At 44.2% G+C, this 17794-nt stretch overlaps 1 pseudogene across 1 annotated transcript; it reads right to left on the bottom strand.

Annotated features, from left to right (window-relative positions):
• Nucleotides 1-14419: 14419 nt before the first annotated feature.
• LOC311175694 (large ribosomal subunit protein uL11-like) lies at nucleotides 14420-14915 on the bottom strand (annotated as a pseudogene). The gene has a single exon. The product of its transcript is annotated as a large ribosomal subunit protein uL11-like (transcript).
• Between the last annotated feature and the right edge of the window lie 2879 nt (nucleotides 14916-17794).

Here is a 17794-nt window from a genome sequence, read left to right as displayed (position 1 = left end):
ATGTACTCTTGGACACCCAGCTTCTAGAATTTGACACCCAACTCTTTTTACAGAAATTATTTCTCAACAGATTTCAGAAAGTACTAGTAAATATTCAGAGAGTGGAATAAGCATGTATTCCTAAGTGTTTCAGAAATGTTGTTTCACAAATAAGTCTTATTGTTATAGTTATACTTTATAAACAACTTTTTCCAGATGTTACAGGGTTTTGAATCTCAAAGTTAACATTTTTGGCTGTTTGTAGTCTTATGAGAATCAAATCTTTACATATTGTGGTCACTGTCATTAATTAGGAAATATTTTCAATAGTATTCTGAATGGCAGAAGTTAATCTTGAAATCAATTTTCTATGTGATGATTTAAAACAAAGCAGTGAAGATGCAGTGATGCAGTGTGTCGTTTTAGGTTTAAGTGTTCCTGAAATCACTTTTATTGTTCATGAAATGATACTTACTTATGAAAGGCAGGAAACTGCAAAATGTAAACAGTGATCCTCTGTCCTTTCAAGAACGGCCTTACATTTTGTACGCAAAGTTTGCTTGATACCTTGCTTCCTTCCACCATGCCAGTTAGTTTGTGTGTGCCTTTCTGAGTAAAACTCTGGAGGGGCGAAGATTCAGTTTATAATATCCACCTCTCATGTTCATTAACCACATTCCTGCAGAGAGAATTTCTGTTTGATATGGGTTAGGGATGCTCCATGGACTCCAGAAACACTAAGATATAATTATGGGGTTTTCCAATAATACCATAGCAGAAATGCCCAAAGAGATTAAGGGAAGCTAGTACTATAAGAAAACAAAAATTTCAGGGTTTTTGAGTATGTGAGTGAGTGAGTATGAGAGAGAGAGAGAGATTGTGTGTGTGTGTGTTTGTGTGTGTGTGTGTGTGTGTGTGTACGTTTTAAAGCACTGGAATAAGGATGGACATTAAATCCCTGTAGCAGGGAGGCTAAGCATAAAAGTTTCCAAACCAAAGGCAACCTAATTGGTAACAGTTGTGTTAAAGAGGCAGCTGTGTATATTCATGTTTCATATTGCAACTATTGGTTTTGAGATTATCTTTATACACATTAGTAGTTCCTATTCAAGAGAGACAAACTGTTATACCAAGAAGGATATGGTTCTTGTGCTCTTGGGAGAATCAGAGTAGAGTAATAATGTACCATACAAGTAGGTATGCAGATGACTTACAAATGAACAGGAAACATTTCATCTTTCCACGAATCCCTCACTATAAGTAAACCTGATTTACCTAAAGATTATTAAGAACTGATGGTATCTAATAAAAACAGTTGATAAGCAGTGATGGTACCTAATAAAACTAAGTGTTTTACCTAAACACTAAGTGTTTGCTGAACTGAACTGAAAACTTACTTTATGGGATCTTATTGTGAATCCATTTAAAACAACGATTTGACTCTTTCAAAAATTTCAGGAGCATATAAAAAACTGTTTAAATCAAAATACTCTTAAATGTAGAAGGCAACTGAAATGAGATGCATTTCTGTGAACATCTGAGCATTTATAGATTTGGGGTACCTAATGAGAAAAGAAAAGAATCTGCTTTGTAGAGTCATAGATTTCCCCCTATCTTTAGTTGTTTCCCATACCCACATAGCTTATTGTAAGCTTTCATTTTACCTTATATTGGTCTATCTGACTTTTCATATCAACCTGCTCCTTGCAAAGTTATTTGATAAGTATTCTACAGTCCATTTGATGATTACAAAGGGTCCTTTTGTAAAATGCAGAAATGCTGAAAACTTGTGTAGAGCTCAGTTATTCTCTGCTCAAATGAGGTACACTAAAGTTTCCTGTGCTTCTGTTTTCTGTAGCAAGAACTACAGATTTTGTACTTGAATTTTACTGGGTCAGAGATTTGAGAATTGATTTAACTACTGTAATTTCACAAAATCCACAGAGAGGCATGTCAACTTAGCAGGTATGACCAGCGGTAGCACAGCTTCTGACACAGAACATTTAGTTCACCCTTCATTTGCTGAGCTCAGCCAACTCTCAGAGAAAGAGCTCTCTCCATGGCCTTGTAAAAAGTGGTGGCTAAATTTGGATAAACCACAGCATTGTCAATTTTGCATTGGGAAAACACCACAATGGGACCACAGATAACAACAAAAAATGGGCAGTTCTTTGGTGCAATGTATTTTATTCAACATTTGCAAATAATCAGTTACTTTCTATATCAACCTGTTTTTCAAAACTCTTACCAGACACAGCCTTTTGATTTATTTTAGGAAAAGACCTATCGTCTCATTAGCAACCATGCTGCCTTAGAGTAAAAAGTGGGGGATGTAGTTGAATAAGGCTTATTTCAAAGGTCTTTGAAATGCAGCACTAGAAACGACTATAATTCCTACATTTTCCATTAGCTATGCCTTATGTAATGTGAGTGCAGATTTTTACAACTTAACAGCTCCCATCAGTATTGTTTGCCAAATCACTGGATTTCTTAATTTACTGTTTTCTTTTCAACTGAGGGTGCTTTGTTTCCATTTTCTAAAACCAGGTCTCCTGCTCTCTGGAGTGACAGTGTTCTGCTTCTGTATCTTGGACCCAGGTGTCCTCACTGTTGGTGTTTGTCTTTACTAAATTTTCCCAGAATCGACACAGGCAGGAGCAGCTACATGAGCTTTCCTTTCATTTTAATGTAGGGAAAAAAACAACTTTCAGGACAAAGCACCACTTTTAAATGTGTTTCTGGTGGGAAAGAGCCTTTTTATTAACTGCTGATTATTCCCGATCCTGACCTGTGCACACTGAGCATTACAGAATGTTCTGTGAGTGTGATCGACACAACTAGACTACACTATGCAACCATGGGGAATACCATCACTAATAAGGCTGTGGGTTGTGTGTCTCAAACAACCACTCACTACTTTTGAAAAGATAATCATTCACTTGTAAACAACCACAATTAGCTAAATTTATCTTCTTTTTCACTACAATGAATAAGGTGTTCTTAGAGAATTTGAACCCCTTTGGAATAAAGTCTTAGGCAATTTTGCTGTTGACTCTACCTTATATGTAGTGAACTTAGAGAATGTGTTCCTAGATATAAGATTCATTAATTTGGTTCAGTTTGTCTTTGAACTAAGCTTATTTAGCCCATGAGCTAGTTGGTAGTAGCCACAAATGAATAGTGACACCTCCCTCTATCCTGTGTGGAGTAGAGGAAAAAGTCTGATCTCCAAATAACTGATTAAACTTAGTATCTCTCTAACCAAAATGCCATTTGCCATCCCTAACTACAGATCTGTGTGTGAATCCCATGAGACAGGGCTTCAGACTTTTACAGATCATGCCAATCAGGGATATTTTTTGTGATGTTAATAAGGAGCACACGGATTAGAAGCATTTGTGGAAATTTCTCAGTATTGAATTGTGTGTGCACACTCAGCCCAGCCAGTCATTAAATTCTTCCATACAAAGGGTTTATTCAGCATGTTCTTCCAATCGTATTGTGAGGACCACATTTTATGATTTTAGATAAGATTGGAAAACATTTATGGACACTTTCCCAGTTAAGTCTATGACAGTGTCCACTTAAATAGTGCAAGAAAGCAGATTCTGAAATGCTGCAACACAATTGAAATGTGCCAGTATGTTAGCTTGGTACCTGGACGACTCTGTATATTTGGAAAGCTTATGCTTCTGTAAGTCTGTGTTAATATGTAAGCCATATCACAATTTGAGAAATTGTATATACTATTCCATATGCCCCTTCAGAAACCAGGTATTTTGCATATGACTGATTTTAGAAAGATTTTGAAGCTTGGGTTTGTCCTAATTTAATATCAAGTTATGGTATATGTATATGTACTGTATTTACAATTTTCAAATTGTAATTTCCTATACATTTATTAAATAAAGTATCATTTTTGCCATGTGGTTTATTAAAAAGTGCAAATGTACAGTCCTTAAATTTCTGGGGTGTTTTATTAGGTAATAGTGTAGGCCTCGAAACATCTTAAAAAGAAAAGCATTGGAAAATAAGCTATAACCTCTCATAATCTTAGATTGTAATACCTTCTTAGATGTTTAATTAACCTAAAAAACTACCTTCCAGATGGGATAAAAAGAGATATTTTAGAAACCTTCCTTTTTATATGTGTCACTTTTAATGTTCCTACAACATCAGCGACAACGGCAGAAAGGAAAGAAGCCCCTGTAAAAATAAGACTGGAGAGGAGGGCCATGACGTCTGAGCCTGATGACTTGCCAGTGTAGACCGGGGGTCAGCAGACTGACCCACCCGTCACACCTGGCCCAAAGCCTATTCTGTATGACCCAGAAGGCTGGGAATGGTCTTCACATTTTTCAATAGCTTACCAAATCAGAATATTTTTTCAGGATACGAAAATTGTATGAACTTTCAATTTCAGTGGCCACAAAGTGTTTCTAGAATCCGGCTAGTAACCAGTAAAGATGGTGATGAACGGTCTGTGGCTGCATTCCTTCTGTAGTGGCAGAGTTGAGGACTTTCAACAAATGTAAAACATTTACTATCTTTCCCTTTTAGGAAGTTTCCTCCCCCCTACCATACCCTGTGGTGCATTTTATGGGTGCACTAAATTCCATGCACCCAGTGGGAATCTTCTGGGATTGGTTGATCTAAGGGCTGCGTGAGTCATCAAAGGTTCTCTCCTTCCTGTCCCCCTTTTTTTTAAAGATTTATTTTTATTCATTTATGCATACAAGAACTGGGGTACAGATCAGAGGTGTAGGGGGTGAGAGGATTCACCAGAGACAGAGTGGGGAACAGAACAGGCAGATCCACTGAGATACACTGCTGAGGGGAGCGGTGGGCGAGTCAGGAGAGGTCTGCTGCGCCATGTGGGTCACCTCCCTGGCCGGGGCGAACTCATGCTGCAGTGGCTGCCAACAGCTTCACAGTGCCAAGACTTAACCCCTTGTGCCACGAGGGAGGCCCTTCCCTTTCCCTTTTTTCTTTATCCCTCTCCCTTGGGGTTTTGAGCAGAAGGATTGGATAAGAGTAGCAAGATTGCAGATAGAGCTCAGTACCATGGACTCTAACATTCCCTAGCAACATCATTTTCTGCTCAGAACGCCATGATTGTCAGAATCACTTAAGAATACTTTTCAACATAAAAATTTAATTGCTTGTGGGCCTCCCCAGTGGCGCAGCGGGTTGAGCGCAGCACTGTGAAGCTGTCCGCAGCCTCTACAGCACAGGTTCGATTCCCGGCCAGCCAGGGAGCAACCCACATGGTACGGCAGACCTCTCTTGCCTTGCCCGCTGCTCTCCTCAGCAGTGTTTTTGGTCTGTCTGCCTTTTCTGTTCCCCCCTGTCTCTGGTGAATCCTCTCACCCTCCCACACCTCTGGCCTGTACCCCAGTTCTTATATAAGTAAAATAAATCTTTAAAAAAAAATTTAATTGCTTGGTTTTTAAACTTTTGTTATGACAAAAAATGAAATAAATAATATGTATTGAGTACCATATGTAGTTTGCTATCTGGGAACTCAAAAAAGAAAAATAACATCTGTGGAAATTAGTTATCAGGTTTTTACAGTAACATGTTCTTTAAAGTTTTCCAGATACCTAGGGAAAAACATTTTTGGAAAGTAATATAGTTTTAGATAAACTGCACTAGCAAATACTGAGATGTTCCATGCCTATTGCCTCTCTAGTTACACTTCTATTTTGGTATGTCATTTTTTACATCATATGCAAAAATAAATTCCAATTTGGGGTAGCACCTTATAAGCTCTTGTTTATGCACAACTTTCCACTTTATTTACTAGATTAACATTTTGGTTATAATTAATTTCCATCTGATATAATTGCTATAAGCTATAATAATAGACTAACATAAAGAGGAAGTACGAAGCCTTATGACTAAGTATCTCCACGTGTATCATGTGTCCTGTAGTCTTCTCAGGTGATTGTGAAAATGAATGACAGGAAACTCTTCACCCCACATTAGGAGGATTCGAAATCTGGCCTCAGTGAAATATCACCAAAGATCTCACCGTTGTCAAGCAACATCCTGGTTTAAGGCGCTTTCTGTTTCACAGAGCATAACCTATAAGACAGGGAGCACCTGATGAGCATGACGACGTATGTTGTAAGTCACCAGAGAGCCCCCATGTCTCAACTTCTCAAAACCTTTTTTGAATAACTTTCAAATTCCGACAGTCAGTATTTCACTTGCCAGTTTCTGCATATTGATTGGTGGGTGGTTGTTTTTCTTAAACACTTTTGCTCACTGACAAAATGCTGACGTTATGGAAAAAATGTGTGTGGGTTGGTTTTTCTCCAAAACCTATTGAGCCATTTCTTGGCAAAAGAGTTGGATTCTTTTTTTCTGTAGGAAGTTTTTAGAGATGGCGTGAAAGCAAGGCTAGCCCCAGAGCAAGAGGCCACCTCTGTTCCCGGGGCTTTGCAGGGAGTGGACATCTGACCCCAGCCCCCTCCGCCATCGCTCTCCCATTTCCTTTCCAAAGAAAACCTGCTAACAGCGTAAGTGGCTGCAGGGACTAAAGTGAATGTCCTCCGTCAGGACGGGAAAACTGGGGTGAAGAGATCATTCATTTTCACCATCACCTGAGAAGACTACAGGACACGTCCTCATTCCAACAGGCTCTTGATCACTTTACAGCGCGATTGGAGTTTCACTGTCATCAGAACACAAGCCCATCCCAGCCCCCTTTAAGTTCATGTATAAGAGTCTTTTCCAAAGTTCAGGATATTTTTAATGCCCCTAAGACACACTATTAATAGAACGTAGCATTCTAGTCATGGACACCGAAATTGGCCCATCTCAAAAAGTTGGTTCAACTGGTTGGAAGTAGTTTTTATTTTATTTTTTTTTCTAAAGGGGATTAACAATACTTCAAGTGCCATCATTTTATAATCATTGACCCAAGAAATGATCTTTGAAGGCCATCTCCCTGGCATTAAACATTATGCAGTAGGACATGTATTTTTTAAATGAAACAGGAAATGAAATAATAGTACGTTTTTAGAGGGTGTCCTGGGTCGTACCCTCAACCCTACAGATCACATTGCCATTAGAGATGGCTTCAGAAACAGGCTTGTGGGTTAAAGGCCATCCTCTGGGTAATAAATAACGTAATAAAACTCCTCACCTAGCCACTCATCTGGTTGCCTCCCTAGCCCTTCCCGTTCTTCATGCCTCAGCCTCGATTCCATAACTGGGAAGGGCTGGATCAGAGCCACAGGGGCTGGGTCCTCCTGCCCTTCCCCTGGGAGCCAGCCACACCTTTGTGGGCAGGACCATGCACTTCCCTGTGGACACCTGGTCTGCTTGCGAGGGGGATGGGCTGTTCCATGTTACAGTCACCAGACCATGGCACCCACTGGTCATAGCTGTCCCCCAAACCTTAGGTGAATGCATGCCTGGCTTGGGGGACGAAAGGAGACCCCTTCAAGAAAGGGTTGCAGCCACCACCACATTATCACATGACAAGGTAAAAACAGAAACAGCTTGGAAGCCCTACCTAGAGAACGGGGGAACTCAGCAAAAATAAAAACAGGCCTCTGGGAATTCACAGAAATTTCCAGGAAGGCATGGAACTATGGGTTAAGCTGATCTCTTGTTGGGCACGGGTAAGATCTAGAGCTGATAACTGGGTTAGTTACTAAGTAGCTGCAAACCAAACATGCTTTCATTTTGAGCCCATTTCAGAGTCACGGACTCAAAGCAGGCTGCCTGGGTTTCCATCTGGTCTCTCTCAGAAACAGTGAGATTTGGGGGAAACCACTGAACTCTGTGTCCCAGTTACCCCAAATGCAAAGTGGGAATAATAACTGTGCCTCCCTAATGTGACTTATTTTTTTTTTAAGATTTATTGTTTTTATATAAGAGCCAGGGTACAGGCCAGATGTGCCAGATGTGTCAGAGGGTGAGAGGATTCACCAGAGACAGAGCAGGGAACAGAACAGGCAGATTAACCAAAGGACACTGCTGAGGGGAGCAGCGGAAGAGACAGGAGAGGTCTACTTGCCATGTGGGTTGCTCCGAGGCCAGCGGGGATCCAACTGGCACTGCAGCGGCTGCGGACAGCTTCTCAGTGCTGTGCTCAAACACCTGCGCCACCAGGGAGGTACCTCCTAATGTGACTTTTATGAGTATTAAATAAACTGCACAATGAAGTGCTGCGAACACACAAAACCCAAATGTCAGCTAGTATTACTACACAAATGCAAGTTCACAAACAAAAAAATAATTTTTTTGTTACTTGATTAGTTGAGCATTACCTTGCAGCTCCCACAACGAGGCTAACTTTGTTCTTTTGTCTCATTCTCTACCTGGAAGATCCTTCCCCAACTTGCTTACCTTACAAAAAACAGCTCATCTTTAAAGACTCTCCTTCAAGAAGCCTTAGTTGCCCTCCCTTTGTGAATTAGGAGCCACCATCTGTGCTCGCCTCCCTCATTTGTTCACCTCTCCCTGTGGAGAGGGCGGAGAGGGCCCTGATGTCTGATCACCCACAAGAACCTTGGGCAGGGGGTGGAACCTAGGTCTGCTCTTTGAATATCCAGGACCCCAACTATCCATGCCCTATTCTTTCCTATAACGTAACTGAAACCTATCATAAAGCTGCTCATTAAAAACATTCCAGATTAGCTGTCTCCCAATTACAAAGAATTGCTCTTTTTATTCTTAGAAAATAGTAGTAATTATACCACCACTATGCAAGTATTTGTTTTTTTTCCTTATTTGCTTTGATATTACAACAGAAAGTAGACACTCTTATCAAATACCCCAGACAATGATGCAATTAATTTCCACTAAACTGGTGTTAACAACAAGCAGTTATTAACACCCACAAAATGTGATCATCTCTCCTGGAACCCAGTAGCACTGAGACGTTCCTCTCAATTTTCATCTTGCTGGTGTTTTTTATAAAGATTTTATTTATACAAGAGCTGGGGTACAGGCCAGATACACGGGAAGGTGAGAAGATTCACCAGAGACAGAGCAGGGAGCAGAACAGGCAGACTGACGAAATACACTGCTGAGGGGAGCAGCGGGCAAGACAGAAGAGGTCTGCTTGCCATGTGGGTTGCTCCGAGGCTGGTGGGGATCGAACTGGCACTGCAGAGGCTGTGGACAGCTTCACAGCACTGCACTCAACCACCTGCACCACCAGGGGAGGCCCCCAATTTCTTTTTATAAAAGACTTTGTTTTTAAAAGATGAGTTAATAAAGGGGCTATTATCGGTTTGAAATTTGGGAAGAGCCCACACTACTTTCAAAGTACTGATAGCTTTTTAAAGCAGTAATCTCACTGTTAAAACATGTAAGCAAGTATTCACAAAAGTACTGGATTAAGAGGCAGAAGAACTGGTTTAGGCCCCAGCTTTGCTAGGTGTGTCTCCTTGGACAAGTTTCTTGGTTGTGCTGCATCTTAGTCTGGCTGTCTGCAGAGTTCATGTCTTCCTCAACCAAGCATGGGGTGACATCCTGATAAAACTCATCATAAATGGAAACACTGAAAGTTGAAAATGCGTTTAATACACCTAGCCTATGGGGCATCATAGCTTTTAGCCTAAAATACCTAAATGCACTCAGAACAGTTGTATTTAGCCCACAGTTGGGCAAAATCATGTAACACAAAACCTACTTTATAGTTAAGCTCTGACTACCTCAGGCTACTGACTGAAAAGTACTGACAGTGTGAAACAGTCCATGGAGTCTCTGGAGTCCCCGTGTTTGCCCTTGTGAGGGGGTGGCTGCCTGGGAGCTGCTGCTGCTTAGCAACAAGAGTGCTTATGGTGGCCCAGGCAAAGGGAAAAATTCAAATTTGAATTATGTTTTTTACTGAATGGGCATCACTTTCACATCATAAAGTCAGAAAATTGTGAGGCTAACCTTGGCAGTTGGGGCCTACAGTAATAATAATAATGACAGCAATAAACTGAATGTTTAGCACTATAAGTAACAGGCACTGTTATAAAAGTTTTACACGTACTAGGGGAGGCTTCCAAAAAGCGCCGTGAGTTTAATTACTACCCCAGTTGTATATATAAGGATACTGAGGCAAGGAGAGGTTAAGAAACTTGCTCAAGGCTAGCGAGTAAGTGGCACTTCGGGGATTCAAACCCAGGCAGTCCAGCTCCAGCAGCCGTGCTCCTAGGCTTTCTGATGAGATTAGAGCTGGGACTGATCTTACAAGTTATCAGTAGCAATATTTCCTCATGCGCTCAGGACACCCAGCGGGCCTGGGAGGCTGCCTCGGACCACAGCGATAACCTGCCTGCGTGGGCAGCCACATGTGGGGAGGCTGTGAGGGAAGAGGGACGCAGCAGGAATCTGCCTACGTGATCAGCAACGTCCAGCTGGATGAAAGGTCACCTTAACTCTGTCCCCATCTCTCCCAGAACTGCCTGAGGCTTTCTAACATATTTGGCAAGCAAAGACCCTGAGGCACTGTGCTTGCTGCCTCTTCTCTCGGATACTTTGCTAAGGTGAAACAGCAGGGTGCAATGGGCAGAAGAGGGTTTGGATCCAGCCTGGAGAGGGTTGAAATTGAGCTCTTTGAACTTAACCTGTGAGTGAGCTAAGCAAGGGTCTAAACCTCTCTAAAGCCTCTCTAAGGCTCTTCTTCAGCGGCACAAGAGGGTAACACCCGGTGCGCACAAGCTTGCTTTATGGATGAACTAAACTAATGTACATAAAACTTCCAACTTACGAAGTCAGACGTCCCACTCCTATGTGGACTATACAGGAACAAAACAAAGAGTGAGCTGAAACCAAACCTATAATAAACCTTTGACGTATGACCGCAAACTGAGGCAGCCAGAGAAGTAGGGTGGTGGGCTGGGAGTGGGGGAGGGAGGGGACCCAATGGTGGAGGATTACTAGGGCCCTGGTGGTGGGTGTGGTATGAAAACACATGTTCGTAGAGGTTCAAACCTATAACCCACAAAGCAGGGATACGGCGCAAACCAACTTGACCTCAATAAACATAATGTGAGGGAAAAAAATCCACCATGGACATGGGGGATGCTCAATGCATTGTCATCTCTTCCTCCACCCTCCACTCTGTGACCGAGAAGCCCCAAGTGTCCTCACCGGACACATCTCATTAACTTAGTCTAAATCAGGAGGCTGGCTCATCAGGGATGACTGTAAGGATGAAGAGGAACGGCTGCCAGGGGATGATGTCAGGTCATTCCATACACATCAGCTTCTCCAAACCGGAACAGGACTGAGCCCGAGTCTATATCCAGGTTCAGTAGACATGACCTTGAGTAACACATTTCACCTCTTTAGACTCCTTTGTTCCCGTTGGTAAAGTGACATTCACGGTATGACCCGCTCTCAAGGGACTGCTAATGGATGCAGAGAGCAAATAGATGAGCTGATGGACGCAGAGAGCAGCCTAGGCGTGTGCTCACTCACTGCATCGCAGCTGCTGCTGTCACTACTCCTGTTTTTGATGTCCGGGGCTTCCCTAGCCTCACCAACTAGAAGCTTCCCTGACACCCTCCGAGCAGGTTCAAAGACACAGACTTAATACAATTAAGATGCAGGCTCTGCCTCCCACGTGCATCGCTTTAACCACGCCAGCACGGAACATGCCGTCAGCTCAAAGCTGACAGCCTTGCTGTCACCTTCCTCCTCCTCCCACCTAAATCTTGTGCCTGCGAAGCAGGAAGTGGCTAAGTCTGCTGCCTGGATTCTGCTGCTGGCTGGGCCGGAAAGCCCCCGTGGTGGGTTGCTTGCCCACAGCAGGAGCCTCGGCTCCCTCGACCCCCTTCCCAAGCAATAGAGGAAGTCTAGGATAGAGGGGGTGACTAGCTTCCACATACAAACTGTGTAAAACCTTACCATTCCTGCAACTCGGGGCTCGGACTTTTTGGGAGTTATCCCACTGAGCCCGCCAGTGTGACGATTAAAGCTCTCTCCCCCCACCTCTCCGGGTGCTGTCTGGTTTCTCTGGGAAATCGCCTTCACACTTGGGCTGCTTCTAGAGAAGCATTCATGGGAAGAATCCGGGGAGTGATGAGCAGAAGGAACTGGAAACTCTAAGAAATCTCTTGGTTTGATCCACCCACATCCACAACATCATCGCCTGAAAATAGCTTTCCCCTCAGGAGAAGCTAACTAGAGATGCCGTGTGGCATGTCACGGTGACAGAATGGGAGCTCAGACTGCAGAGAGGTCCCACGAGCTGAGCCTCCGCCCACAGCGCCCTGAACAGCCATGTCTTCGCACAGGCACAGAGACAGCCAGCAGGCCATGTCCCCCCATTTCCCAGTAAGTGCCCAATTCCCCCTCTACACCGCAGTCCTCCAAGCACGCCGTCCCATCCCTGTCGCTGCCTGCTTCTCCTCTTCACGGGTTACCCCGGCAGGAGAAAGAGAGAACCTGTTCCCTCATCCGAAAACCCCCAGCTCCTCCTGGGACCATCTCAACACCCCTAGCAGACTTGAATGATGCATAACTGGGAAGATTCTTTCTTCCATTTCTCAGTGGACTTCAGTGTGGAACCCACCCCACCCAGACTGAGCCCCCCAAACTCGAAGTGCCTTGAAGACAGGGTCGGCATCCACCCAGCCCATCCCACCCCTGGAGTCTAGCACAAGTGGCACAAAACGGGCCTCAACAGATCTTTGGTGAATGAATGAGCAAATGAGTTCAGAGAGTAGAGATAGTTTTTGGTTTCTGGAGCTTCCCTGACCTCACAAATGAGAAACTTTCCTGCCGCCCTACAAGCAGGTTCAAGGTCACAAACTTAAATACACAATTAAGATGCAGGATCTGCCTCCCAAGTGAGTCACTTACATCCCAGCACAGAATCACTGGGATAATGAACACACTCAGGAACTGTGCTGTCTGACACAATAGCCACTAGCCACATTTGGCCATTTGAATTTTAATTAACTAAATTAAACAAAATTTAGCAACAGTGTAATGTTACCACATGACCACATCACCAACCATTCCATTCCCATATATTGATCCAAGAAAAAGGAAACCGTGTGTCCCCATAGGCTTATTGATGTTCACAGCAGCCTTATGGAGGAAAAAACAAACCTTCATGCACAGACAGTTAAAAATACGGGGGGATATCCATACAACAGAATGCTAGTGAGTGACAAAAAGGAATGAACATTGATGTACAAAACATCATGGATGAGTCTCAATTATGTTGAGCAAAAGAAGCAGACAAAACCTAAATACTGTATGAGCCCAATTATATCAAATTCGAACTAATCTATTGGGACTGAAAGCAGGTCAACAGTTGCCTGGGGATGGGCGGGACAGCGAGGGGTCAAAGGAAGGGGTCACAAAGGTGCCCCTGTGGGGGTGCTGGATATGGGCACTGTCTTGATAGTGGTGACAAACACCACATCTTATAAAAACACCCTTTAAAGATGTGCAGGATATCATGGGTCAATTATATCTCATTTAAAAATTAGAGTGAAAAATTTCAATATAACTTAAAATTTAGTTCCTGGGCCTCCCCAGTGGCACAGTGGGTTGAGTGCAGCACTGTGAAGCTGTCCGCAGCCTCTGCAGCACGGGTTCAATTCCCCGCTGGCCAGGGAGAAACCCACAAGGCACAGCAGACCTCTCCTGTCTCGCCCGCTGCTCCCCTCAGCAGTGTATTTCGGTCAGTCTGCCTGTTCTGTTCCCTGCTCTGTCTCTAGTGAGACCTCTCATCCTCCCACACCTCGGGACTATACCCCAGCTCTTGTATAAATAAAAAATAAATCTATTACAAAAAACTTTTAAAAAAATAAATAAAATTTAGTTCCTAAGTCACACTAGCCACATTCCAAGCACTTAATAGCTACGCAGGACTAGTTACCATACTCTACAGCAAAGATCCAAGACATTTCCACCAGTGCTGAAAATATATTGCATAAGCACTGTGCTAGAACAAGAAAATCAGACTGGCAAGGGCCTCCGAAGCCATCTGCACAAGCCTCCACGGCAGCATAAATCTCCTCTAAAAGTCCTGGACTCACACGTACACCTCAGCCCCTGGGCAGGTTCTCTTTTCTTTTTTTTTCCACTGTCAAATGATCCTTTATTGTGATTTTCCTTGATTTTTCTTTTCTTTTTTTTTTTTAAATTTTTTTTTTTATAGAGGCATGTTTTATTTATTTATTTGTTTGTTTGTTTGTGTTGTTTATACATGCACTGGGTACAGTCAGAAGCGCGGGAGGGTGAGAGAACTCACCAGAGCCAGAGCGGGGAGCAGAGCAGGCAGAAGGACCGAAGTACACTGCTGAGGGGAGCAGCGGGCGGCAGGAGAGGTCTGCGCGCCATGTGGGACCCTCCTCTGGTGGCCGGGGAGCAGCCGGGGATCGAACTGGCGCTGCAGAGGTCGCAGGCAGCTTCCCAACCCAGCGCTCAACCGCTTCGCCACCGGGGAGGCCCTCCTTGATTTTTCTTAACTGGCAGGGCACTCCACTGTGCCGCTGTTGATGTCATTGATGATGTCGTGAGGGTGGCGGCCATCAACGTTGCAGCCCACGGACTGGGCGGTACCGAGGATATCTTCAATGGTGCCAGAGAGTTCTCGAGCTAAAGATCGGTGCCACATCTGCTGGGCTATGCTGACAATCTCGTGAATGTGATATTCCATTGTGCTTAATGTTCTTCTGCTTCTTCCGGTCCCTCGGTGGGTCCTTGAGAGCTTTGATGATGAGGGCAGAGGCTGAAGGTACCACCTCAATCTGGGCCTGTCTGTTTTGAATGGTGAGTTTCACTGTTATCCTCAGCCCCTTCCAATCACCAGTTGCCTTGGCAATATCATCACCAACTTTTTTTGGAGACAGACCCAGGGGTCCAATCTTGGGGGCCAGAGCAGACGTGGCACCGACTTCCCCACCGGTGCACCGCAGGTATACGACTTTGACTTCATTGGGATCGAACCTAGGCAGCATGGTGGAGGCGGCTGGTGTCGGATGAACCTGGATTCGGGACGACCGAAGAAAGTTGCACCTTGGCCTCCTCCCAACCGAAAGTGTAGGTTCTCTTTTCTATGCTCTGTACTCCACCTACCACCCTTATTCATCTTCTACTTTTCCTCCCCTAGAATTCCTTCCCTTTCACCCAAATAGCATTAGGTTGTTTCCATGCTGAAACAACAGCAAAGTAAACCTCCCGTCATCCTGACGGGCTTCTGGCTACTTCCCTCTTTCCCTTCACCGGCAAAGTTGTTGCTGAGCAGAAGAGTCTGTCCCCACTTCCTTTTGCCCTGTAGTTTATTAGAGTTTGGATTTCACTGCCTCCATTTGACCAAAATATCACACCTGAAGTCACCAGTGATCTTCTAAGTGACAAAGCCCCTGGACCTGTTTCCACCCTTCAAGTTACTAGGCTTTGACTTTTGTCTTTATTTCCAAAACAGAAACCATCAAATGGTTCAAAAATGAAAGCCACAGGGCAAGAGATACAGCAAGCATCTCACTCTGCAGGCCCCACTATTCTCACTGTCTGTCCTCCAATAAGTAGCCATTTCCATTCCAGAATTCACTGCATCCCCCCATTTATACCTTCCCCGCCTTACCCGTGCTGTGTGCCAGGGACTCTCCGTTCTGTTTGGCCAAACTAGTTGAGTTCTCACTGGATGTACAAGCCTGTTTGCGTGTATGTGTGTTTTTAAGACTTCGTTTTTATAGAGCAGTTTGAGGTTCACATCAAAATTGAGCAGCAGGCACAGAGAGTTCCCCAGTACTGCTTGTCCCCACATGCATGGCCTCCCGCTGACCAACATCCTCCCCCAGAGCGGGAGATGTTACTACTGATGAACGACATTGACTTGTCATCATTACCCCAACCTACTGTTCTGATGCCGTGCAGTCTATGCATCCTGACTAATGTCTAGCGACACCTATTTACCACTGCAGTATCACACAGAATATTTTCACTGCCATCAAAGTCCTCCATGCACCCCCTTCTCATCACGCCCTCTGCCCTAACCCGCAGCAACCATTGATCTTTTCACTGTCTCCATGCTTTTGTCTTTTCCAAAATGCATTATAATTGCAATCATCCAGCATGGAGCCTTTTCAGACTGGCCTCTTTCACTTAGTAATATGCATTTACACTTTCTCTGTGGCTTCTCATCTCTCTTTTTTTTTAACACTGAATAACATTTCAATGTCAGGATGCACCACAGTCCGTTTATCCATTCATTTACTGAAGGACACTTAAGAATAAAGCTACTGTAAGCATCGAGTGCTGGTTTTTGTGTGGACAATGAGCTGTCAACTCCCTGGGGAAGATGCCAAGGAGCACAATCAGGAGGGCAACTTTTGGGGTGGATGTTAAGAGTAGAGCTGCATGTTTTGACTCTTGGTCAACCCCCCGGGGGCTTCACATCCTTGGCTCTCTGCCCGCAGGCTCCTGGTTCTCCTCTCACCGCTCTGCCACCTCCTTTGGCTCCCTTACCTTCTCCTGATCCTTGAATGTTGATGTCCTCCCGAGCCCTGTCCCCCCCTCCCATGCCCCATGCTCAGCCCAAGACAGCTCAGACATTCCTGACTTCGCCCCCAGTGAGAAGTTCCTGGGGAAGCAGAAGCAGAGGAATTGAAGCTGTTTCCATCAAGTATGAGCTGTTTTGAGTAAATATGGAGTGATCTGCCTCCCTGGTAATCCCGGGGAGCATCTTCAGAGCCACCAGAAAGAGGATCTGAGAAGGGAGAAGCACAGCACCCAGTTAGTTCCCAGTTCCCACTTAGTGGGCCTTGTTCATTACCTGCATGACCCGAAGGTATGGGGAAGCACAGACTTTGCTTTTCTGCTAATCCAAACTATGAGCGCAACTAACCATACGCCAAGTAATCACGGGAGAGGAAGGAGAGACAGCCCACAAGTGAGGGTGACAGCGGTGCACTCGCGTGAGCTGGCTTGGGTCTGGATGGGCTCTGGCACTCACTTGGCAAGTTACCTGTTTCCACATTTGCACGGTGGGCTGTCGAGTAGTACCCAAGGTAAAATGTGCAGTGGGAGTGGCAGAGAATAAGTTTCCAACAACTACTAGCTACCCTCCAGTCCTCACTCTCCCCAACACCCAGACACTCCTGCTCCAGCTAGAAGGGGTCAGATGGTGGTGGCTCTGTGTCACCAGAGACTTCGTGTCCTCTGCTCTCACGTTTCTGCCTCTTGCTGACAGGTGCCAGGGAAACAGGCTTAAGGGTACCAGTTCATCTCAGCAACAATTAAAAGTGGGGAAAGTGAGCACTGTGGTCCTTTTGGGGGATACAGTTCACTCATTACAAACTCTTAGCTGAGAAACATCAACCAATGGAGCAAAACAACTATGCTGGCAAGCCCATAATTATGGAAAAATATATATTCTGTGCCTTGAGCACAACAAAACCATACAAACAGGAATCATGTAATAAATTCTGCCAAGAGATACAGGAATTAGGTAAAATGAAAGTTGATTCATACTTGTCACTTAGTGCTGTAACAAATTCTAGATCAGATATTTGGTGGAAGCGAATGAACCAACAGGAGATGTGCAAGAGTTTTGTGCTAACATATTGGAGGAAATCTGTCTACGGAGTCCTTCTGAAACACAACATACACGTGTCTCTTTGTTCACTGCTATATTCCCACTCCCAGCGCCTCATGGTCACTGCTCAAAAAAGATTTGGTGCCATGAATAAATTATCATATTTTTGGCTTAGTAAGTACTCTAATGAAGAAAGCTGTTCAGTTTTGACTAATTCATTGTTTTCCAAATTTAGTTGACCACAAAAAATACATTAACATCCAAAGAAGTAAGAGGAAACTGGTTTGGGGAAAACAGCTT

Source organism: Talpa europaea (genome assembly GCF_964194135.1).
Source record: "Talpa europaea genome assembly, chromosome: 8".
NCBI classification, from domain to species: Eukaryota; Metazoa; Chordata; class Mammalia; order Eulipotyphla; family Talpidae; genus Talpa; species Talpa europaea.
Note: the sequence above shows the minus strand (reverse complement) of the source record. Positions and strands in the feature narration are given on the sequence as shown.